The sequence below is a fragment of the Etheostoma cragini genome, chromosome 11, assembly GCF_013103735.1.
Source record: "Etheostoma cragini isolate CJK2018 chromosome 11, CSU_Ecrag_1.0, whole genome shotgun sequence".
Lineage (NCBI taxonomy): Eukaryota > Metazoa > Chordata > Actinopteri > Perciformes > Percidae > Etheostoma > Etheostoma cragini.
In genome coordinates this window covers 7,888,136-7,913,644 of record NC_048417.1, presented here as the reverse complement: position 1 = coordinate 7,913,644, position 25,509 = coordinate 7,888,136, and the positions used below count along the sequence as shown (strand labels likewise).

The window sequence follows — 25,509 nt, the reverse complement described above, 5'->3', positions numbered from 1 at the left end:
AGAATACAAAATGAATGGTGTAAAAGCATAAAACATTAGCGGCTTTTAATACCACAAAGCTACAACCGCACTGATACGAATTCAGCATCCTTTTCTAAGCATCAATCTCAAGTTGATCTACAGTAATACTTTATCAGGGATGACGGTTCATCTAAAAGAGCCACATTTTCAAGGCCTCTCACAAAAATGACACACTGCTGAACTGTGTCAAAGTGATCAATTACAGAAAGCCTGATGACAATCTTGTGGATAGTGTTTAAAGACCTCTTTGTGTCTCTGCTGTGTCTATGTTATGAGTAACACGGCCGGGACGACAGCAATGGGCTAAGGGTTTCGGTCCCCCAGACACAACATAGACCATTTGTAAAGCTCTCCACATGCTGTTTCGGAGTGAGCTGTTTTCCTGTTTAAGAGAAGTTTGCCAAATGAAAAACAACTGGCAGATAAATTCAAACATTTTGAAACAGCTTTGATTTGTTTTGAGTGTGTATGCGAAAAAAAGCAATTTGCATGAACATTGTGCACCAAGATTGTTGCTGTGTCTGATCACATCTCTGGAAGCAGTACTTGATGAAAATTTCAGCTCAGCAACAGTTAAACAAAACAGCAGACAATGGAAGTTTTAGTATTGTTTATTTATTGGAAGACCAAGTAGTGATTTTGTCATCATAATAATTACGCATGAGGTGTGGCTGCTTGCTTGTTATCTTAGTGTTTTTATTCTGCCTCTTACATGACATCTAACTTTACAGTAACTAGGGCTGCAAAATTAACGTACATTTTAAATCACGATCATGAATTTGGCTTCCCACGATCAAATTTGCGTGATCGAGCAATATTTTAAATGCATCATTCCATTAATAGAATGCTCTGTCTTTGTTTTTTTTTACATGCGTTACATGACCCATTTCTTTTGTAAAGCGGTGCCTGTATTTGGATCTTTCCTCTTACTCTCCACGCAGCCCCGCCCCCATTCACTCACACATGGCTCCCCGCAACAGAGACACAGCGGTGACAGGGCCGGTCCACACTTCTGACATTGTTCTGTTTTTTAGCATTTTAGCCTTGGTAATCCAGTTACTACTGTTGCTAACGTTAACGTTACCTGCTGTGTAACGTGTTATAAGTGTTTTTAGCGTGACATTCAGCAATATTTCTGTTGCCTCTAACGTCTGTTTCGGAGCATCAGAGAGCAGCGCTGACATTTAAGTGGCGCAGTAATGAGGTACCGAAATCCCCATTGATATTTCATCCGGTAGATAACGGGCATACAACTTTAAACTTCAACATAAGAGGAATGTAGCACAATATGGATTTGAAAGCAGCTATAAATAGACAATAACATTTGTTTTGGGTAAATTCAACAAATAATCGTGAGAATTAATTGTGAACTCAATATTGATCAACATAATCGTGATTATCATTTTGGCCATAAGCGTGCTCCCCTACCAGTAACAATATGAAAGCAATCAAAGCAAATCCTTTAGACCCTTTGTTGCCTGTAGATACAGTTTTACCCCCTGGGCGGAGATATATCATGTCCAAGGGAGAAAACTAAATTAGGTATCACACCTTTTGTCACCTAAAGTATCCATCTGCTTACAGTAACAAATCTCTCACATTACTTGGCACCAGAGCTTCCTATACACTACAGCTTGAAGGGTTTTGTATATTGGTTCTGTATTATTTTCTAATTTGTAATGTATGTGGACTTATTACTGTTAAATGTCTTAAGCTTTTATATGCATGTAGTAAAACCCACTTGTGCAAGTCAAATACCTTAAAGGGCAACAGAGGTATCATTAAGTCATTCATGGTTTTATATTTTTCCAACTTCCAACTTTTAACACAATACATTAGATGTTTAAATGTACAGAAAATCAGCACAATCCACCCCACTGTCAGGCAGCAACACTGGATTACAATACAAACATTGTGTGAGTATGTGCAAGCTTATTGCAGTCATGTTGCTGTTTCTCAAAGCCTTTAAAGTGCTCCGTCCAGCAGGCTGCAATCTTTCAGCACTGAGCGGTCCCGTACAATGGAGACAACAGCAGACAGCTGATGTGTTTGTCGCTGTTGATCACCGACTGCTCCAGTGAATCCACTTCAGTCTCAGTAAGACAGGCAGGCCAGCTAGGAAGCACCCATTAAAGACCAGCAATGTGCCTCTACTGTTGATTACAGAGCATTGATCTGCCACGAACAAAAGACTGATTTGGAACCCTGCTGGTGGATGAGCGGCTGGACATGTGTGATGGAGCGAGGTTGAGGAAGTAAGAGACATAGAGGAAGAGAGATGCTGTGAGTGAGTGAGCGAGCAAGAGCTGCTGTTCCCACCAAATCCATCTTATTGGATTTCTGCTGTGTGCATTCATCATCTGCTACAATTGTGCTGCTTGGGGATTGGCTGCAAAACTTTAATAAAAGCTCACCTGCCAAATGCACATAAACAAGAGCACTTTTCTTATTCAAAGTGAGGAATTTCATTGGAAGCATTAATTTAGTTGTTGGCAGTTAAACAAGAATCTGGCAAACAAGTGTTTTCAAAAGCCTCCAATCACACACTCAAAAATAAGATGCTACAGCAGGTATGTGACACTGAGTATGTCATCACCAGCAGTGGGTGGCTTTCTGTGAGGTCAGCACAGTATGTGTGTGCATGTGTGTTCAGGTCTCTGTGCTGTCCAAAGAAAAATGAATTGCCGATGATGCAGCAGCCTGAGGGAAGCAGCTTGATGCTGCTTAACAAATCCCCTCAGACTCTCAATTGTTTCTGCTATGCCATCGCAACAGATGCAACAGGAAAATGAAAACACTGTCACTGTTGCGGTTGGTGCGGGTAATTTGTATTTATTGTCAGGTTTACGGAGGTTAAGACCCAAGTGCAGTAAGGTGAGGAGACTGCAGCAGTATGAAAGAGTACAAATTTAATCAGAACAAAAAAAAGTCTTAAACAGGTAAGCAGCAGGTAAGTAAATCCAGAGACACGGGAAACACAGCAGCAAGGAACACGAGGGAGACCTGACACAAAAGAACACTACAATGATCCGACAACAACCAAGGGAAACACAAAGACTAAATAAAGAGGGTAACGAGGTAACAAGAGGCAGGTGACACAAGGGCTGGGAAACAGGTGGGAAAACATCAGACAATCACAAGGGCGGGAAAATTAAGGCAGGAAGTCAAACTAAACAAGACAGCACAGAGAACAAGATGATCACAGTAAAACAGGAAACAGAACATATCCAAGACAAGACCAAAAATAGCAATCACAAGACAAGACAGAAAACCAGGCTAAGAAAGTAAGACCGGAAAACAGACTACATCAATAAGACAAGACAAAAGACCCAAATCATAACAGTCACCTTTACACTAATTGGTTGATCTGTGATATGATGATAATAACAAACATCTGACCCATTTTCTGTACTTTCTTAGATGGGTTCTGGTGCATAATCAGCAGCTCATCTGCATTTCACCTCCATGTTTCTCTTCACTTTCTATTAGCAGAAACATTTTTCTGAGCTGTGCTTGTCACAAGAGGAGCTTGTATACTGCAAACTGCAGTGAACACTGTCTTCTCAGCAGAACACATACTACTGCTGGATGCATGCAATCCAAATGAAAATCACTTTAAACTTATCTACTTAAAAAGATGACCCTGGTGGATTTTTCTAAAAGAATTGAGCTTGATCATTAAATGCTCAACACACTGTGACATCAATGAAAAGATCATTTTTATTTATTTTTTTGTTTATATTATTGAAATAAATTTGTTCTTTGTGTTCAAGGATGCCTTACTTGTTCATCTTGGGTTTTGTCCACTCCAGTTTAATTGCCATGTGAGCTTATTTCTTCTTCTGTAAATTTTAAATTAAACCTGTGGCTGGTCGTCTCCCATCCATTCCAAACACTATGTTGTTCTTTTGTCAAGCATAGTTCTGGTCTCTCACTCAAGGACACATCTTTACTGACACAAGGTCACACACAAACACACACAACTTCCACATTTATATGGAACTGCTCAGACATAAAATGAAAATCAATGCTACTTGGCAGGAACTGCCATGTTCTGGCCATGTTTAACTTTTGAACGTGACTTTAACTTTCACATTGATAATAATGTGATATTTTACATAATCTTCATTAGAGAAAATGAATGTCCTCACAGTGATGGCCCTTGACATAATGACGTGCTTGCGACAGAATTACAGGTTGTCATACTCCCACATGAGAAACATTCAGTTAGGAAAAATATATTCATAACATCCCTTTGGATCTTGCGTGCCTGTCAGTTAGGCACTTTTTGCTGAATTTGACAGGGCCCATGACACATAGACACATCTTGTACCTGATCACATGAAAATTCATCTCATGTGGTCTAATGACGATTACAAATACAACAGTGACTGCAGTCAACACACTTTGAGAATTGAATCAGCCAAATTGTGCTGGGGGCTGGTCTGTGTTTCATGTGAACAAACACTGGCAAAGAGTCAAAACTTACGGTGCACATTTCTTCATACTGGATCTACTTATTACAGCATAATCCACTTCTCCAATGTCCAGCCTTATTCTCAGCTTGTCCACAAACTATGATTAAACTATATTTAAATACACAGCTTGTAGCTGGGCTTCAAATATTAAAGTGATACTTTAATATTGGAACACAGAAGCAGTGGAGGAGTGATATGGAAAGTTGATATACACACTACCGGTCCAAAATTTGGGGTAACTTAGACATTTCCATTACACTCCATTAAAGACAGAATACCAGTTGAGATCTGTTTTTTTAACCAGGGCAGCAGTTTTCAGATTATATTATGTGCTAACATGACTGCCGAAGGGTTCCCCTATGGGACAAAAAAACAAAAAAAACAGTATGTAATTAAGTCACCAGGTCAGCTTTTAATGTACATTGGCCTATATTCTACTGATTTCTACTAGCGGGATGAACACCATCCTTCCAATTTTTTTTTAATTGGACATCCTTCTGTATATTTTAGCAATACTGATTCTGGCATTTTTGTGTCTGCAACTTAAAGGCTATCCAGGTAATAATGGGCCCTCTAGGAAAACAAGGCACCAGTTTGTCTACTATAACAATGGCTCATGCCCTGCACTGTCCTGGGGGGACATTTTGCCGCTTGTGGAGAGACATTTTGGAAGTGATATTCTTGGTAATTTGCATACAGGGCGGGAGAGCAAAATCTGAACACCAGTTGTCAGTGGTGATTTGTAGACAAATGCAGTCCATCTCACAATCTAGACACATGTAGCTACATCCAAATAATGTCTCTCTCGCTCTCTCTCTCTCTCACACACACACACACACACACACACACACACACACACAATAAGAGATAAAGTGGTCAGACAGTTAGAAGAAACCACAAAGCCATTTCCATTTCACAAACTTCACACTGTTCAGCTTGGGGCTGTCAGACCCTGTTGTTCTCACAAAGACTGAAAGCAAAGGAGGAAGAGGAAGTGTTGGGGAGTAAAGATTGCGGGAGCACTATAAGCTGTCAGGGAGTACAATGCTTTTGATCTGTCAGAGGTTCAACTTTTGAGAAAAAATAAAGAAAAACTTCCTTTATGCACATTTTTTTTTTAAAACATCCCAACTTTGTGGACTGACAAGTATGAGCGCTCTAAATTATCACTCTGAGAGATCATTGAACAAAGCTCCTCAGTGGTTAGCATCATTAAGGTATCATTTAAAATATCATTACATATAAATAATGTCTGTTCTTTTAAGAGAGTTGTGTGTTAGAATCAAACACAGGTGGATGTGAAGGCTGCAGCGGATCGTTAGTTCCATTTCATAAACTCGATATAACTCTTTTTATCCCAAATGGCGCCACTGTTTGGCTCCCAAATCATACAGTAGAGTCTCTCCGAACACTGATTACAGTCCAGAGAGTGAAGGGAACATCCTGTCATGAACAAAAGAAATACAATCAAGCCTGAAGCTATCTGCAACACTGTTTCTTTGCAAAACATGCAGCTATAATTAAATCCATTGTGATGTAATTAGAAAAAAACACATCTTGTATCCTGTTTTAATTGCTATGTGGTCTCACAACACAATTTCTCGTTACAGTCTTCTTGATGCGTGACCCAGGCAATATGCCAGGATATTTGGTGATAAAAATTAAAACAAGTCTGATCACTGGTGGCATTGTTTACCGCCCTGATACTACACACGCCTTCAACGCTATGTTCATCATTCTACAAGGAGTTCTCGTAGGGGCCGTGTTGTGTTGTAATTGTGATATAATCACCCGCAACACAAAAGAGAAATGAAGCTTCTTCTCTTGATGAAATACAACAACCAAATGATTTCTTAATTTTTGTTCATTTCCTCATTAGGTCAGTAAATGAGCTTTTTGATCAAGCCCAGCTGTAAATTGGAAGCTGCCGCATGGATATCTTCATCAAAGCGTGTGGATGGTTTTATAATGTGCCAGAATCTGGGCATCCAACAGATCTTCTGGGGAACAACATGAGCATTTCTCCAGCTAAAAATACCTCATCAAAAAGAACGTTTTTCAAAGGTCTAATTAACAGCCTAACCATTAACTAATTTATCTATTATATAAGCAGCCTGTTTAGTTTAATATGCTATTTTGTGTTTTTGTGTGTGTCTTTTTTGTGTTCTAAACTTCAGTATTCACAGAGAGCAGTACTAATCCTCCTTAATGTGACTGTGAGGGGACATTAGAAAACCTTCTCAAGCCCAAACCTAAAAGTAATTAATAACGTAAACAAACCTTCAACTAACAGAAAATGTTATCGTGAACAAGAACAAGAATTACTTGTAATCCCATTTTGATATGTTAAAGTAAATGTACTTTTTCAAAGATGGAAAACTAGGTAAGAAGCTTGAATGAACTCCATCGTACAAAGCAAGTCAATTCAAAGTCAAGTGTGGATGAGAAAAAAGCAGGTTTGCAGTAAATGCTGTGAAGTGAATATGGGTCCATTGTTGTCAATAATTTAAAAGCAAACAGTGATTTGCTAACACTCACTCTCTTCTAAACTGTGTGCTGACTTGCTGAATTGTGTGTTGTTTAATATTTAATGGAACGGAGATCTGGATCTCTAGATAGCTTATCAGGATGAAGAAAGTATAGTAATGCCAGGTTTAAATCTGTCTTTGAGCTAAGTATAAACAAAGCTAAAAACAACCTGATATAGATAGATAGATAAAACTGATATCAATCTTATCATCCTAATTTGGGTAAAGCTCAAATTCAAAACATCATGTAATGTAATTTCTGTCATCTGCCCATATCCACAAGGGTCTATCAGCACCTAGTCTCACTTTAACAGACATTTCTCCCCAACGCCGCAGAAGATGGTCTGGCTAGTCCACACAGCATTACGGAATGGGAAAAAAACGTGCTATGGGTAATTGGCATTTCTTTAAACCAATCACAATCGCCATGGGCGGCACTACACAGGTGACAGACCTAGGGTGTCGCTGCAAATTAGACTCAGGAACGAACTTGTTTTGGTGAAACGTGCACGTTCAAAAGTTGTCTTACTTGTGCAACAGAAGACTCAGATTGGACAGATACAGAGATCTGAAAAGCAGTTAACCAAAGTCCACATAAATCTACCGGAGTTTAAAATTCCAACACAAAGAAAGTTGAAAGAAACTGAAATCCGGGCGGATATAAACTAATCAGCAACAAATGGATTCTGACATCCAACAGTGCCAAAGTGTGTACACATTTAGACAATCAATATGACAACAAACAAGCGTAAAACACAAAATGTTATTTAAAACCTTTCAAATAACCTCAAAATTATTTATTAACGTCGTAAAATGTGTTATGATGCAGAGATCATACAGTAATCTTCACAACCTCCATGTGGTCCCACATCACAGGCTCGTCAGATGACGGCAAAATATTTCCACTAATCTGATCCAAACTCCTGCTTGATGAGGTGCCTTGATTAAAAATGGATTGAATCATTTCATAGGTGTCCCTTGAAGATTCAGCTTAACAATAGAAGCCCAAAAAGATCTCATAAAAAAAAACTCATTAATAAATAATTCAAGCCCCATTGTTTTACATTTTAATGTCAGTGGGCATCAGAGGAGAAGAGAGCAGAGAGAAAAGAAACTCAAACTTCTATCTGTCAATTCATATTCATCCGTTTAAAGCGTCCACGATCATAGACTGGACAGAAATCCGTCAAAATGATCAAAAACACATTGCTGACACCAACAATGCAGGATACATATGTGACCTTTTGTTAAACCGGATGCTTAAGTTGAGACTGGTAACCAGCATTTTTCTATTATTGTCTCTCAGAGCCATATATTCCTTTGATCTAAGTTTTTTTTTTTTTTTTTGCTCAAGCGTTTTAAATGCAAGTGTCTTCCAACACCATTGTAATGGAAATGGTTAATAAGCATCCCCAGAGGGGTTAATCAAACCTATTGTTCTCCAAGAATAATAAAATGTGAAAGCAAGTGAAAGGGAACCGATTGATAGTGTGTGTGTGTGTGTGTGTGTGTGTGGGGGGGGGGGGGGGGGGGGGGGGGGGGGGGGGGGGGGGAGAGATTGGGAGATTCCTTGTTTCCTCCTTGATACAGGAAGTGATTTATTTGACAGCTACCTCATTGAGTTTAAATTTATCCAAATGAAAAGTCTTTGTTGTGAGTGCAACAAGAGAGAGGGAGAACAAGAGATAAAAAAAGAGACCATGGAGTGGTAAAAAGAAAAATAAAGAACAACAAAAAAAAGATGGCAAGTTAACGACACAGAAATGAACGTGTGAAAGTAGCAGTTGATTGTAGCTGTGAGTAAGCTGGCTGAGGGCCTGGTGGGCTAGATTCGACCCCACAGAGGAGTAGAGTGCACAGTCCAGGTCTATAATTAGAAAACACACAGTGCCACTAATCCTTACTGAATGATTAAGCAGCAAACAGCAAGTTTACAGCCAGGAACCCACAACCTACCGGCTGCGGAGAGTAAATGTGGTTTTCCCATCGAGATCTAAATCTGACAGTTAAATTCTGCCATTTAGTCATATTCAGGGAGGCTGGTTTACCCCAAAATAAATCAAGAGTTTCTAATAAGATTATAGAGATGTCAACACATTGAAACTGGATTTATACTTGTGTGTTATGGGGTTACATGCTCCATACATACAACAGCTATAGGAACACCATGTGTAGACCAAAAGAACTGTGATTGATCAGCTTGGACGGTTGTGTTTTCTTGTAGATATCTCTGAAGCGAGTATTGTTGACAGCACAACAATACAGCAACTTTCAGGCTCAGTAATCTTCTTTTCAGTAACACAAGACACATTTTGGAATCGTACAAAGCAGCCCACCATCCCTATGAATCCCTTCTCCCCACCATCCCTTCTGTTGATTGCCAACATTTAGTGCAGATGCAAGGAAAAAGTGTATCTGTACTAGAATAGAATGCCTTTGTTGTCATTATACACATGTGCAATGCCTGTGCAACAAGATTGAAGCAACCCCTTTTCCAGTGTCAACAAGATATGTAAGAGGAATATAATATGGAATAAAATATAAGTAGTGCAAAAGAAAGGGGGGGAGCGAGGTGCAAAGTTCCTGAGATGACTATCTATGTCTATATATATATATATATATATATATATATATATATATATATATATATATATATATATATATATATATATATATATATATATATATATATATATATATATATATATATACATAAAATAGTGAGAAATAGATACGAGTGTGGTGGATTGGGATGCTGGTCTTTTTAATTTAAAGTGATCCTTCCCCCACCAAGTATGTGCTTACTTTAACCATACATTTATGGCCATATTGTACAAATAAATAATGTGTAAATAAATGCTGTCATTAAATGTTCAGTATGAACTGAGAGTGAATGTGATGATAATTGTCCAATATCAAAGTTCTGTCCCAAACAATAATGTAAATGCAATACATTTGGTTCTTAATGATTGCTTAACAGTCTCCTTAAGACAAGGCAAACCTAGTGATGCCGTGGTGCTACGATCCTGAGCTGAACTGCAGATCAGTTCCTTTGCTGGATGAGATTTCAAGCTAGCCTGATCTGTACTGTTTGTCCTCACAAAGCGTGCCTTATACTCTTCACAACTAGTCAATTCAAAGTTAGCTTTGTTAGTAGAGACACTATGATCTTTGATATTTTTATCTTTTCTTTAAAGCCTGGGAAGTATCACATTCACATGCCTGCATAATTCCACAATAACCCCAAGTAATCAAGAAAGAACAGGTTGATCGTTATCAACACTGCCTCTAACTCTTTATTTTGTCAGAGAACCCAATCATCTTCCTCTCAGCTCCATAAACCTAGAGACTGTTTAGAGACATGGGAATCTGTTCAGCACCAGCGCTAAGAGGTGTAGATAAACATCTCCCATGTCTATCATCAACAAGCTTTACAATTTGCCAGGGCCACGAGTGACTAAAACACGTAACGTAAATCAACAGTAGTTTGAATCTACATTGCAGCACAATCATATTCAATTCACAATCTACACACTGAACTTTACAGATAAACTCGATAACTTCAAAAAAGTTAAAGATATCGAGACAGTAAGTCAGACAAAATGAAAAAAGAAAGTTGGCCATTGATGCCAGATTTTTATGTTTTCATAGCCTTCGCCCATTCAGACAGGCAGTGGTGGCAGCTGCAGCAGACAGCTAATCATTAGCCAGTTAGCCTGCATTATGGACTGGGATCCAGGCCGGGTGATAAAGAACTAAAGGACTCAGGGCTCACAGCTTAATGATCCTAAGATCAGTGCAGGATTTACAGGCTCAGGGTTTCCACCACGGCCCTTGGACAAAAGACTCCTCCCTTCCTTCATCTACTTCAGCAAAGGGATTGAGTTCATAAAACTGGGAAACGATGTTGGAAAATAATAAAAATCTCCCACCTGTCATGAAAAATAAAGTTAAATGGAGACATCAATCACAGAGGTAAAACCTCCAGTTGATTAGATGATAAATAAAGGCAAGGTGCCAAGAACAAACATTTCACACACAAGGAGTTTTACAGTGCCTTCAGCAGCCCGGTTATTTAGTTTTCTTTGAAGACTTTGACATTACAGCTCAGGGTGCACTCTGAATATATGGGCGTTTGGTGGAAACTCGATTCAACCGTTTCAGGCCCAGAGGATCAACTCTGTATTGAATCAGTGTTTCCTGCTGATGTTTGAAGACTAAACTTCCACCTAAGCTTGTAGCGGATCCATATTCACAGACATGTATGTGTTGCAAGCACTCTGCAACAGCTGAAATCCTTGACAAAGACTCAAAGTGTCTGCATTCCATTCTCGGATCAGCTCGTGAAACCTTCTGGAAACTCTTCATCTCACTGGTGGAGTGATAAAAGACACCAGAGCTCCTCCAATCATCCCAAAACATTAAAGCATTGACCATGTCAAACAATGCATCCCCAGTTCTTTCTTCTTCCATGGACTATGCACCTGATCAATACTTTACATTTTAAAGCAAGACCAGTGTTTTCAGTATGTTTTGAAGCAGCCTGCTAATTGAGAAATGAAGCAAGCAGGCATTTGAGAACATTTTCAGACATGAGCATCTAGTTTTTCACACATTGTTTTATTTTATACAACATGGGAAGTCAAATTGTAAAGCCCAATGTGTTGCACAGACTGAAGAGTTCTGCCTGACATAAAATACAGAATGAAAATTCTGTATTTGATCTTGTCGATAGATGGAGAGCATTTATATTTACAGCGCTTTACAATTTGACTCTAATTCACTCACTCAGTAGTGAGCTACCAGTGATGGCCTGACTATCAGTAGCAATGTGAGGGATTAGTGTCCTGCCCACAGTAGTTGAACCCTGTGATTAGTGGACAACCTGCTCTACCTCCTGCTTCCCAGCTGCCTGTGGTTTATATAATTGTCTAGTTCTCCAGTCAACTGGAATTCCTGTAAATATACAAAATAAATAGTCAACTATTAGTCCTTAAGCCTTTACATTTAGTTTTTAACAACATCAGGTCAATTTAAGGGCTAATTGGCACATCATAGGGTCAATTTCAATTTAATTTATAAGATTTATTTTTAGAAACATGTAAAATTGGCCAAGTGCAAATTTTTTTTAAACATCTTGAACCCAAAGATATTGGAAATCTAAGTATTGTAAAACAACAAATCTTAACATTTGAGAAAGTTTTTCTTTACAGTGACAATTGATCAGTTTTTAAAATTGTGATGGATTCATTTTCTATTGATTGACTAAATGATTGATAACAGGTAAGAAACTGTGCACACTTGCACATGATATTCACGCGTGACTGTTCCCTGAGTAAAGTGAGACAGAGATCTGATCTGTAGTTTATTCAAAAGGAGGAGACGTAAGTTCAAGGAAAAACAAGCTAATTTGTAGCGAGCTGGTGATTTGTTGCTACGCGGCTAATTAGCAATTAGTCCACTAAAAGACTGGATCCAAGTCCTGGTATGGGTAAAAGATGAATACATGCAGGTCTGACAGAACTGGCATGGAAACCACATTCATGAGTCTCCTTATCAGATCGGAAATTTCCACGGCGGATCAAACTCTAATTTAAGCCAAGCGATGACATCATCGGCTGGCATGCGTTTAAGACTATGAAACATTGGCCTTGGCCCGAGCAATTTTAACTCATCTCAGGAGACCCTCTCCATCACCAATGTCACCACCCCCCCCCCAAAGTGGTGTGAATGCCTCCTCTGTGAGCCAGGCCAAGGATCTGCCAGCGGCCCCTCTTTTTGTGAGCTGAATGGCCACGGCTCTGCCACGTTTTAAGGCACCCTAATGTACCATGGCTGGACCACAAAGGCAGCGTGGTAATTTGCCAGGGATAATGACACTCCCTTAATTCGACCCTAGGGGCCACAAACAGAAAGCTTTAAAGAGAACCCCCATCCAGAGATGAGTCCTCTTGTTTTCTAGGTCTCTCCCTTCCTCAGTCCAACCCTTTTCTCTCTTATTGGCCTGAAAGGAGCTTGTTTTCTTCCGGTTTAGTGGCATCCTGAACTAAATATCAGCAAACATCAACGGAGCAAGAGAAGACAACATACCAACCATGACTGGAGCCCCTGAGCTCCTCCCAGAGGAGCAGAGAATACCAAGACAAACACTGAGGATCTTCCTCAAAGCAACCAGAGAGGGAGCATCGCTGCTCTGCTCCAATGACACATATTAGGAAAGACATTAAGGCCACAAATTGAATCGAGTAGAGTAAGTGAGAAGGAGTCGAGTGCTGAGCAAGGGGAGTAAAACAACAGAACATAATGCCAGGGCTGGCCTTTATGGATATTAAATACAGAGAGTGAGAAGAGGATACGTTTGGAGCAGAAGTGGTCTGTGCTTTTCATGATGATTTGGCCTGTGCTCTTCTTAAAGGTTTTTGTTTTTGCCAATAAAGGTTTTTTAAATTAATGTTATATCTCAGTCTCATCCCAGAAAGAACAGGATCTGTGTTGATGCAAGGCCAGGATCAGGTGATGAACCATCAAGACAATTCTAAAGCTTTGATAAATTTGGTTCTCTTATTGTCACCAATACATCTGATAACTGTTAGCCGATGACAACCGTCATTTGTAGCCACTAATTCAAAAGGCTATTGATAATTATAATAATATTGTTTGCGGAGTTTGGGATTTTTGTATCTATACACACGCTATTTGTTTTTGAAAATAAATCTGCTGCAATTTACGCTGCAAGAATGACACATTTTACTTTTTAATAATTTTTTCCAGTGATCAGCTTACAGTAAATTGTTTTGGACAACAACAGATAACGACACAGCTTCAGGCAATATGCTTGCTTAGTATTCTCACGTTCATGTTTATTCATAAAATCTCTAATTATGCCTGAATGAAGATAACAGAATGTGTATGATCTATTTATCTACACGTCTTAATTATGTGATTTCAATGGCAGCAAAGCAGAGCTTGAATACTGTGATTACCAACCTGAGCTCAACATAGATCTACAGCATTTAGATTAAACAATTACAGTATCTACAAGGATGTTTGGTTCATATTTGTTTTTAGTTTTCTGTGCCTTTGCTGAATTTAGCATGCACTAGCATTGTTACTCTGACAAGACGCGCTTGTGACGTTATGTGCGGGAATTCTCAATGCTTGCCACCAACGAAAGTTCCACTTCATTTTCTGTGAATGGAAGCACTTTTTGCGTTGTCCCTATCAAGAGAGAACCTTACACATCTTAACAAGTCCTCTTGGGGTAGGAAATGCAACGACTTCTAGAGTAGATAAACTTCTAGGACATTCTATCCAGACAAAACTTCAGGTATTTTTAGGTAAACTTGGTTAAAAAAGAAAAGACAAAGGTGTTTTCTGATGACCAAGGGGTTTAAGATGCTGACTATGTAACTGCATCCAGTTGGGGAGCTTTGTTGCATGTCAACTCACTCACCTCTCCTCCACAATTCCTCCCTGTGTGCTATCTAATAAAATAGCTTGAAACAACTGTAAAAAAAAACAACAAAAAAAACAATGAGCCTTGGGTGTTGAGGGATTTCATAATGAGAGCATTGTCTTACTGTTGTTGTAATCAAACTAATAGAATTGGAGGTGATGTCACAAGGTGATTGTGCACTTGTGTCACATCTCATCTGAACAATGATTTCACTGGCATACTGTGCTAATTAGGCTCAAGGTTGTCTACACCGGAGTGATTCACATTTACACAGAGAGAGAGGGAGAGAGGAAGAGAGAGAGAGGGAGAGAGAAAAGAAACACTTGTCCATTAGCAGCCTGTATGACGTCCTTCCACCCGTTCCCCAATCTCTACGGCTTATCCTCCTCTCTTCCGCCCCCACTGCCATACTGCACTGCTTTTCAAATTACTCTGCTCAGAATAGAAAAGGCCTTTCACCAATAAAACCTTTACTACAGACGCCACAGAGATTTTTAGGGGACGGAAGAGACTTTTAAAGAAAGTGAGAATGAAAGAAAAAGATGAAAAGCAGTTCCTTATGATACAAATATTCACAAGGCCAGAGAGAAGTTTGTTAGAGGTGTTTGCCAGCAAAATCGAACACACAAGAAAAAAAAAAGAAATCCGTAACAAATACAATTCAGAAAATTCAGGTAAAAGCAGAAACTAATCAAAGAAATGTATGAAAGTGGCATGAAAAGTTTTGATGAAAGTGTACTCACCAGCTAAGCATCACTGGGGTGTGGGGAGGGGGGCAGAGAAGGCTGTCTGTCCTTTTCAAACTGATTCTGGAAGAAGGGAGAGAGAGAGAGAGAGAGAGAGAGAGAGAGAGAGAGGAGGGGGAGGGGTGAGTCTTTCACTAGCTGTTCACCTCCCTCTAATAAGCAGGGTGCAGAGCCACAAAGAAGTGCTGGCGCTCTAGTAAACAAACCGCCAACTTTTCAATGGAGCGGAGGAGGCGGAGCAGGAATGGCATTTAAAGGGAGACTTCATGCGGTTGGGGGCTGGACAAAAAGAGGGACCTGCGAGATGCCTTTACATCCATTGAAGGCCTAACTGGACAATAACAAACCACAAAGTTCAATAATGTTCAAACACATTGAACCCTAAACCTCATATATCATGAGAAGCCCCGTATTGCGCAGAAAGCACAGCCCAAATATGTTCAACTGTAAACAACAATATAGATGTAAATGAGGAGCTTGAAGCCAATGCGGATACTAATATGCAGAGAAATTCCAAGCTTTTTGATCTTGAAGCCACAGAGCAAATTGGAACAAATGGTCCTGGTTGGTTTCTACGGCAACCTGAAAGAGCAGCTCAGACCTGCCATCCCTCTTACAGCGTCAACGACCATGATATAGCTGTCGTTTCTTTCACTTCCAAACAGAATGGAAAAAATGAATCAAAAACGGATTGATTATTGTCACGTAAGACTGATCACTTCTGCTTACACATACAGTGTAATAACTGGGCTTTTTTCAGGATGCTGCTAATCAATAGCATGAATAGAAAACAACATTTAGTAGATGTCTATGATTGTATTTATGGCTGCAGCTAATTTCATCATTGATAAATGCTTTTTTTAACAAACTTATTTGCCAATTAGTCAGTTATAAAATGTCTGAAATATTAATTATTTACAAGTATGTATTACAATTGAATGAATTAATTCAAAATAACTTACAGTGCTATAAAACAGAAAACAACAACAAATAGAGAATACTTGACATTTTGCGTCATTAATTACAATTCACTGATTTTAAAATTGTTTAAATTAATTAAAATCCGGTTCAAAGTTCTTCTATCAGATTCTCCAGCTCAATGCTGAGACTCTGAACTGTCACAAAGACAGGTAGACAAATGCAGTTAAGGGGATTTTCTATGGAGCTAAGCTGGGAATTTAGGGCTGAGCAGCGGGAAGTGTCGGCTCAAACAGAAAAACTCCCATAATCTCCAGTGTCAGTGTGGGATCAGGCTTTATCCACTGCAACAAGTGAGGAGGAAGACTTCTCATAAACTGCTTACTCTGCAACCTATAGTTTTATTCTCTCCCAGCCACACACACACACACACACACACACACAAACACACACAAACACACGCATGACAAACAGAAAAGATACTTTCTATCTCAACACTTTTCTTTTTTTTTCACATGTTATTTGATGCCATTTAGTCTCCACTGACTTATATTGCGATGTAGTATAAAGATCAACAAAGTTTGTGTAGGGAGGTGTCAGGGTGACTGGATGAGTCAAACAAACACAGGATTTTCACCCAAGTCACAGCTGTCCTTGTACTGTGTGAAAGCAAAAGTCAACATTGATTTTTTGAAGTTGGCTACTTAACTACGGGGCAGTAATGGGGATAAACAATGAGTCTGCCAGATAAACCACACAGTTTTTAAATTACCAAGCATTATTTGTGCATTATGTGCGGCCACGTTTTTGCCTGCTGACCAACACAAACAATTACAGCTTGGTATAGCTTTGAGAAGCCACCATGGCTGATAACTTGCCCCTCAAAGAGTTGAAAAATGTAAATCCTCTGTAGAAACTTCACTTGGAATGTGACAAAAAAGTTTTGAATCAGTAAATTGCACATGACAAACAATGCATGCAGGGAAGAGATAAGCCATTATCCAGCACTGATCAGAATATAGAAAAAGGCAATCACATCCTGTCAACATATCTGAAAAACAATGGCCTCCACTCAAACTATTAAAAGCCCAAGGTGGAACAACAACACTCCCGTAACACTGGAATCTTTAAAATTCACAGCCTCAGGACAAATCTAGACTAAAACAAACACAACAAAACAAAGAGAGAAGCATTACGTCCGAGGCAGTCGAAGTGAGAACAGACAGTGTGTTATAAAAAAAAGCCGATGGCAATTCAAAAAGGTAAGGCTGTATTCAAATTGTAATATAGGACCCGGAATGTAATTAAAGATATTACCATTACACAAAAAATAAAAGGCTCCCCACCCCCGAAAACAAATCTCTACTGATGCCCACATGGTTGTTGTTTTTGCTTGATGTAGTCATTCCCGCTGTTCATACTGGACTCTCCTAGTCCAAAGGCTTGCACCCTTGACTTTAAGAGCATTTATACTGATGATTTAACTCATTCCATGCACATCCAAGCTTTGGAAGTGCTCCAACTATCAGTGACCTTGTTTATGCATACAATGAATGGAATGTTTGGAACCCAGGACACATTACATTGTTTACATCCTAAACTAAAAAGTTAAGTCAGGTCAAGTCATGTCAATTCCATGTACAGTATATATCACAGAATCACTAATGTAAATCCCTCTGTCTCAACTGGACTTAAAGGACAGAGAGAGAGAGAGAGAGAGAGAGAGAGAGAGAGAGAGAGAGAGAGAGAGAGAGAGAGAGAGAGAGAGAGAGAGAGAGAGGGAGAGAATAGCAATTACACTGGTTAAATAATATAACAAATCCAAGAGGCTGTCGCACATGGCACTGCAGTACACACAAGACACGCATACTGCTTCCTAAAAGGTAGTATCTTACAGACGAGACGGTTTCAACTTGCACAACCTGAAACCATGGCATCACATCAACAGTTAAAGTCATCCATTACCCTTGATATTCTGCTCTGTTATCTTATGTCTCTTACAGGCCGGGTTTTCAGTCCAGTTTCATATGTCTTTGGCTTTCCATCATAGCACTTGACACCTGTTTATATATGTCCTGACCTCTGACCCCGCACTGCCTGTTCTCAGAAACCTCCCAAGGTTAGAGAAAAGGTCACTTGTGTTATTGCATGAGTGGTGACAAATAGCTAAAAGGTTAAAGCTGAGATGTAAACGAGGACTGAATGTGAAAGACCACAGAGGGAATAACAGCTAATTGCTAATTGCTAATGATAATGTGGACAGGCCTGATGTTTGTGTACATGCACCTACACATCCACACCTCCATGGATATGGTATGGTAATGGTTATATAATACATGCATTTTCGAATTTCAAAACCATTTCAGACCTATTCAGACACAGGTATGTGATTCTATCTGATTTCTCACTATACTCAAGCTTCTTTCATAATGAAGTGGCACCTCTATTAAAAGAAGCCCAAGGCTCCAAAGACATCAGCGTTAGTTTGAACACTACAAACTGCAAGGCTGACCAGCTGACTTAGAGAAACGATGGAGAGCCAACTACGCTATTTAAATGTATTAGTCCTAACCTTATACCTGCAGACTGTGTTTTACCAGGGCTGGGTGAAATACTGAATGTTAATGATGGACAATGTTCACAATTTTGTGTTTTTGGTGGTACAATACAAAGATCATTATTATATATTATCTTAATTAAAGGGGAACTATGCCGTTTTTTAGCTTAATTGACCTCAACTGAACAGCTTTTGAGTCATTGAAATGGTTATGTGACTTTTTTGGGTTGAATGGTGGTCGTATCACTTCCCCCTAGCGCCTGTGAGCGGAAAAACTCCACTTGCAACTTTGGGCTGGCATCAGGAAGTATTGTGTGATAACAGGTCTCGCGATGTATCAAATTGCTTCATAGCACTGCACATACAGGAACCCGCTAGCTATAAGAACAAGATAGCAATGGAGTTTTTCCGAGTTTTTCACATTATCGTCATGGCTGAGCCGGCAAAAAAGAAGCAGAAAGCTAGGAAAGCATTGTCGGAGGAACAGAGAAAGAGGAAAAGGCTGACTAACCGAGCGAGGAGTCAGACACAAGTAAACATAGAAGCTGCCAAATATCTATTCCGAAGCTGTAGGGGGGAGCAACCTGCGAGCAAAAAGCGAGAAAACAGCAAAGAAATGGCAAAACTGCATAGCGCCTATCACTCCCCGATGTAAGTCAAGTACGGACTTGAGTCGCGCATGCTCAGATTTAAACAGTTTATGGCATAAGATGTCATATTGAAATTTGTGAAATCAATGAAATAATAAACTTCTCTCATAACAAACAATAGCAGAAGATAGGAATCATTTCAAAAACGTTTTAGCTATCTATGATTGTTTAATTGCTAATGTTAGCTCAAAACGGCATTCAAGTGACAACCTTGTTGTGTTTGATTGCTAACTTGTAGCCAGCAGTGAACAAACGTCATTAGGTAGGTCCATTTTTATTGTATTGACATTACAGAAGTCTCTCCTCAGCATCTTGTATCCTACTTGTTGTAAAGTGACGCAGGCGCAACTCCAATTTGAACTTGACTTACATCGGGGAGTGACACTGCTCATAGACTGTAAATATTCATGGACAACGCAACCAAAACAACGCAACCGATTTGGCGAGGTGCTGCAAATGCGGAAGTGCCTTAAACCCGCATTCTATCTGAATTCCAGCAGAGAGAGGACATACAAAAGACCTGCAGCATATTGAATGTTCCTTTTGATCCTGCTTTGTCTGCGAGTGCAACTTGTTTGCGTGCAATTTGCTCCCATGGACCAGGTGGTTGCTGTGGGGAAAGGTTTTCATGTGGCCCTGGGGCTCTTGATTAGTCTGCTACTGTAGTAAATGTGGTTACACAACTGGGTATCTGTTTATGTGAGTGTGATGGAACATTTAATCCATGAGTGCTTTAGGTCTTTCCACTTCTCTTTTTCTGTGTCCTTGAGTACTTGTTTGTGGGAGATGCTGTTTGCATGCGTGTCTGTAAGTGAACTTGGGCGTTCCAATTACAGTTTGTTGTGTTGGTGCAGAGAGAAGTGCATAGCGGCGGGGGATTGAATTGTCTGCAGGGCAGGCAGATGGCAGCAGGGACCTCAGCTTCAGACCAACATTATACTTATCGAGCTGAATATTGATCCACACATCCAAATTGTGCAGAAGCCAAATGGCTGCGCCAGTCTTGCCAAGCTGACAGAAAAAGCCCTGGATTCATTTTACAGCACTTGACACAAACATGGAGAACATGAGATACACTGTAGTGTCCAATTGATGAGTCCTTTTTGTGAGAAAGCTGAAGTGTATCGCACAACAAATTTGTCATAGACAGGTTATTTTTCAAAGCAATAAATGGTTTAGCTTATACTGCCTCTGTGTGCTTAACTCCCAATCAGCTAAAACAGCAAACAGAGTTGGTTTGACTGAGTGACTGCATGTATGCCCACATTTTGCCTTACATTCAAACAGCATTTTCTTAAGCACAAATTTACATAATGACACACTCAGGTGCAGTCATGAATTGCACAAGAATGAAAAATAAACTAAGTTTGACAAAAGTTTAACATCAATTAAACACAGGGCCACCAACATGTTTGAAGTAGTCTAATCCTAACACTAATTGGAGGAAAATAAATCCTTCCTTTGCATTTATTTTTCTTTATTAAACAATAACTAGTATAAAAAATGGATAGAGGTCTTCGGGAATTTGGTTTCAGTTGGCCAGGTTTTAATTGTTTTTTCTCTTCAGTTAGTAAGGACAATGTTTAATGCTGTCTGGAAACAGAGACATGTTATGGGGATATCCAAGAACACGCAAAAAGCGGAAACAGCTGATTGGTAATGTGAGGTAAATCTTAGAATTTATTGGGCAAAGGCCTTTTCCTATCCTAATTAGCGCAAAAACTGTTTTTCACCAAAGGGGAAAAAAACTCATGCAACGTAAAAACTTTTTGCACAATTGAGAAAGTTTCATTAAACTTTGCCATTTCGATAAAGCTTTTTTAATGCAAAACTAAAAAATGTGTATTGAAAGTGATCAGTTGGTCAGTGAGTAGGCAAGTTCTGGGTCAGGATCTCTAGTGTTTGGATCAAGCATTGGATTTAATGAAAATATAAGTGTTCATAAAGTGGGATCTTCTTTTTTCATGTCTGTCACTTATTACATATTTAACATTTAATTTCATGTGTCCTGCTGCTCACAAGTTGTAGCTACAGGTTGTGTACATCAATGGGGTTATCCAGTGATTGAATTGGGCTGAGACGGTTGGGTTTAGGAAAAGGTTGTGGAAGTGCTTACGGTTCATTCACATGCGGGAATAACAGCTGTTGCTACTGTCATCTGCTGCACTGTCTCTTCATGTTGGACATTAAAATTAAGTTTAGTATATTGTATGAGTTACTTCTTATATCATAACAAGGTTATACAATGTGCAATCATCAAGTGGTGACTGATTAACAGTCATGTAAATGCTAACCTTGCAAATTTGGATATATCATGTAAGACCAAATTTTAATTGTTTAGTTTTCAAAAAATCTTCCTGGGGAGGGGGTGCATATCCCCAGACCCCCCTAGGGAGAGCCGGAGAACCCAATTTAACCCCTGAGGTTGTCATTAAAAGCTTTCTCTCGTTCATCTGCCTTCTCAGCCAACAAAAGTTGTAAAAGGTTTTAATAGATTTGAACCTTAGTTTGTTATCAAAAACATAATTGAATGCTAATCTAAATAATTTAAGTAGATACCAGTGCAGTATTTGAAAGAAGTTGGATTCAGTAACAAATTCGATACTGGATACAAATTGGACCACAACTCTGAGATCACAGTAGTCAAATCAATCAACCAATGTACAAAACAGGCTCCTCATCTCTAATCCTGAAACTTCTTAAAGAAGCTTTGTGAGAAAGTCCTCAACACTCAAACCCTATGCTTTGTCCCTCGTTAGGCCAAACACTTGATTTCCGTTTTCCTCTCACTTTTCTTCTACCTCACATCTTAACAGAGGAAAAACTCTGACAGTAGCTGCATCATTAAAACTAGCACAGCTATGCGATTCAGATAAATCCCCTGACTTTGTGGGTGGAAAGCAGCTGCAACACAAAAAACACCAAAAAGACAGAACAGATTCTTTTATGCATTCCCGAAGTGTTTACTTCTCTCTTAGGATGGTGAACCGTGTGTAGAACTGAAAGGAGAAGAAAACCATTTGCACCTGTGGTTTGCATGCATATTTTCTCCAAACAGACTCTGGACTCTGAGGAATGGCACACTGAGAATAAGGAACCCAAGGACTGGGGTGGGGAATTATTTATGATGCCAAAGGAAACCTGCTTCCAGAACAGGTTAGAGAGAGAGAGGATAACTCTCCCTCATCTTTTCCCTGTTGGTCAGACGCCATGAAGGAAAGAAGTGAGCCGAGCAGAGCGGCAGCAAGTATCACCCCAACTGAGGACGAAAGAAAGATAGTGGGCGATGAGGAGGAGGAAACAAGAGGGATATGAGAGGGGAAGAGCGCATTGCAGCACCACGCAAATCCAGAGAATAAAGCGCCTTCAGGGAAAGCCTTCCTGCAGAAGTCTTACACAGACCTAAGCCTGAATTGTGTTTCCTTGGCTTTACGCAGCTGCATCAAAGCAAATTCAAACATAGAGGGAATCAGATATATTATGGCAAACCTTATATGTCTAACTTTTCAGTTGCACAAGCTGCGCAGCTCATATGGTTTTTTACCCTCCACTATGTAAATTCCGAGAAGAAAATTGGGTGAAATGCTCCCATTTGCCTAATGTATCATGTGCATTAAGCTAACATAGCTTTTAGCCTGCAGCACAGACACACAGCTCTGATGCCTAATGTGAGATGGAATCTCTCCCCAAATGGACAAGTATGGACAATTTTAATACTTTACTTTAATAATCTCCCCAAACTTTACACTCAAAAGTATGTGGAAAATTGAATGTTACACCAATATGTGGTGCTGAATACCTTATTCCAAAACCATGGCCAATAATCTGGTCTACATTTGTCTGGTTTCAGGCGTTCTACCAGATTTTAGAACCTAGCTGCAGAGATTTGCTCCCATTCAGTCATAGGAGCATTAGTGGGGTCCAGCACTGATGTTGGCTGATAACGCCTGGCGAGTGTTTCAGTTCATCCCAAAGGTGTTGGGTTTTGAGGTCAGAGCTGTTTGCAGGCCTGAATGTTTGTTTTGGGGCTTTGAAACATTAAAACAGGAAAGGGCCTTCCCTAAACTGCTGCCACAAAGTAGGAAGACATACTGTATAGACTGTAATATCAGTATACTGCAGCATTATTCATTCTTATTATTCCTTTTTTGGAACAGAGGAGCCTTGGCCGAGCCATAAAAAACAGCAAAGTGTACCTTTGTATTACTTTTTGTTGCTGTTGTTGCTTTGAGCGTTAAACACTTACATCCTGTAGTCTTGAAAGTTGCCTCTGACATATTTGTAGCTAGCGCCTTAGTGGAGGATGGCTATTGTGGTTTCACAGGAGTTGAAATGGCAGGGCGACCCAGACCCAAGGCAAAGAACTGTCCAAATATATCCTTAGAAACAAACCATTCAAACCAAACCCTGCATCATAATTCACTGTGGAGAAACTATGTTAAGCATTTTGAAACACTTTCTCCGCAACATCACATCGTTATCACAACGTCAGACACCCTACAGCTGTAGTTTAGAAAGTCTGTCTGAAGTAGCACCTAGTGAGCATATTACTGATTGTTTTCTTGAAACAGAAATGATTTGGAGTGCAATGGTAGAGAAGTGGATGATGCAACTGATAATTGATGCTAGTCAGTGGTTATTTTGACACTTTTATTTGGCCACGACCTCGGTTTACCATTGGCTCCATTTTGGCATCCTGGATCAGGGGGTGTGAAGTGTGTTCTGTACCGACAGATCACAGGACTCCGGTGGGACAAGGGTAGGTGGACTTTATGTTTGCATCGTTAATGCTTGGTGTCTGAACATATTCAAAGTTGACAGACTGTGTATTGCTGATTTTAATTGTTACCATACTATATTATTACTATATTATCTGCCCAGAGACTTTACTGATGTTTTAGTTGCTGCTGTTAGCATACATCCTATTGTTTTCTTTTGGGGTTTTTTGTGTAGCATAAAGGGATATCAAACTTGATTTTGTTGTGCAACCCTGCGATGTAGAATACAAAAGAATTAAAGTGAATCCATATTAAATGCTGTGAGTCCAAGCTGTTCAAAGGACCAGGCTAAAAAAAATTTAAGATCCACCTCCGAGCCTGCAGCCCATTCATATTTTATACTTAAAAGATTGATTTTAGATGTTCCTTTAACTCTTAAAGATTCCATGGCATGAAAATTTCACTTGATGAGTTTTTTTTAACATTAATATGAGTTCCCCCAGCCTGCCTATAGTCCCCCAGTGGCTAGAAATGGTGATAGGTGTAAACTGAGCCCTGCGTATCCTGCTCTGCCTTTGAGAAAATAAAAGTTCAGATGGGCCGATCTGGAATCTTGCCCCTTATGAGGTCATAAGCCAAAGAGACGTCATGGCTTTGAAATTAGCAAAGTGGCGGTTGGTCAAGGCCACACACCCCCAGCCTGAACCTTTCCTCCATCTTCCCTCCACCTTGCCCCCCCCCCCCCCCCCCCCCCCCCCCCCCCCCCCCCCCCCCCCCCCCCCCCTCTCCTTCTCAAAAGCTACAGACTCAGAAATGGCACACACTAAGGAAAGCGCACCATGTCATGGGACCTTTAATGTTTGGGGAGTCAAGTAGAAACACACACATTGACCAAAAACAAGAGAACCTCAACTAAGCCCTGCATACACACACTAACATGGCTAAAAAAACTTTATTGTCTCCTATCAGTCGAGCGCTCATTTCATTTTGGAGTCGACAGCTGGGTGAGTGAAGGATGGATGTGAAAACAGAGTGGACTGATAGAAAAGGGCTGCAAGTGATTAATCTTCCTGAGCTGGGCTTGGCCAGGTGGACACAAAAGTGCAGGCCACGTTTGGTTTTAATCAATGGTAATTCCACCTGGAGCAAAGGCTGAAAGAGCCAAAAAATCGAGAGAGCAGCTTAGTGAAAAGCAGAAAACTTGTAAGAGAGAGACATAAAGCAAGGAATAAGAAGAGTGCCACAAGAGAGCACCAGATTGAGAGATGTCAGGTTATGAAAAGCAGTCTGTGATATCGATGATATACAGTAAATAAGAGCGAATAAAAAAACTGAGATAAATGTTGAAAGTGTGACAAGATGAAGGGCAGAAGACATCAAGAATTAGACCTCTTAACATGCAAGAGGCTGGGAACCAAGCACCCAATCCATCTTTTA

The 25,509-nt window shown here is 39.8% G+C and overlaps 1 protein-coding gene across 4 annotated transcripts in view; it reads right to left on the bottom strand.

The window, feature by feature from the left end:
- sema5ba (sema domain, seven thrombospondin repeats (type 1 and type 1-like), transmembrane domain (TM) and short cytoplasmic domain, (semaphorin) 5Ba) overlaps positions 1-25,509 on the bottom strand; it is a 159,053-nt gene that overhangs the window by 113,914 nt on the left and 19,630 nt on the right. For 3 of the 4 annotated variants that reach the window (XM_034884969.1, XM_034884967.1, XM_034884970.1), the window contains exon 2: positions 15,227-15,292. The exons of the other annotated variant lie outside the window; for it this stretch is intronic. The gene's annotated coding sequence lies outside the window, so the exon portion shown is untranslated. The remainder of the gene's footprint in view (positions 1-15,226; positions 15,293-25,509) is intronic. 4 annotated transcript variants of the gene reach the window in all.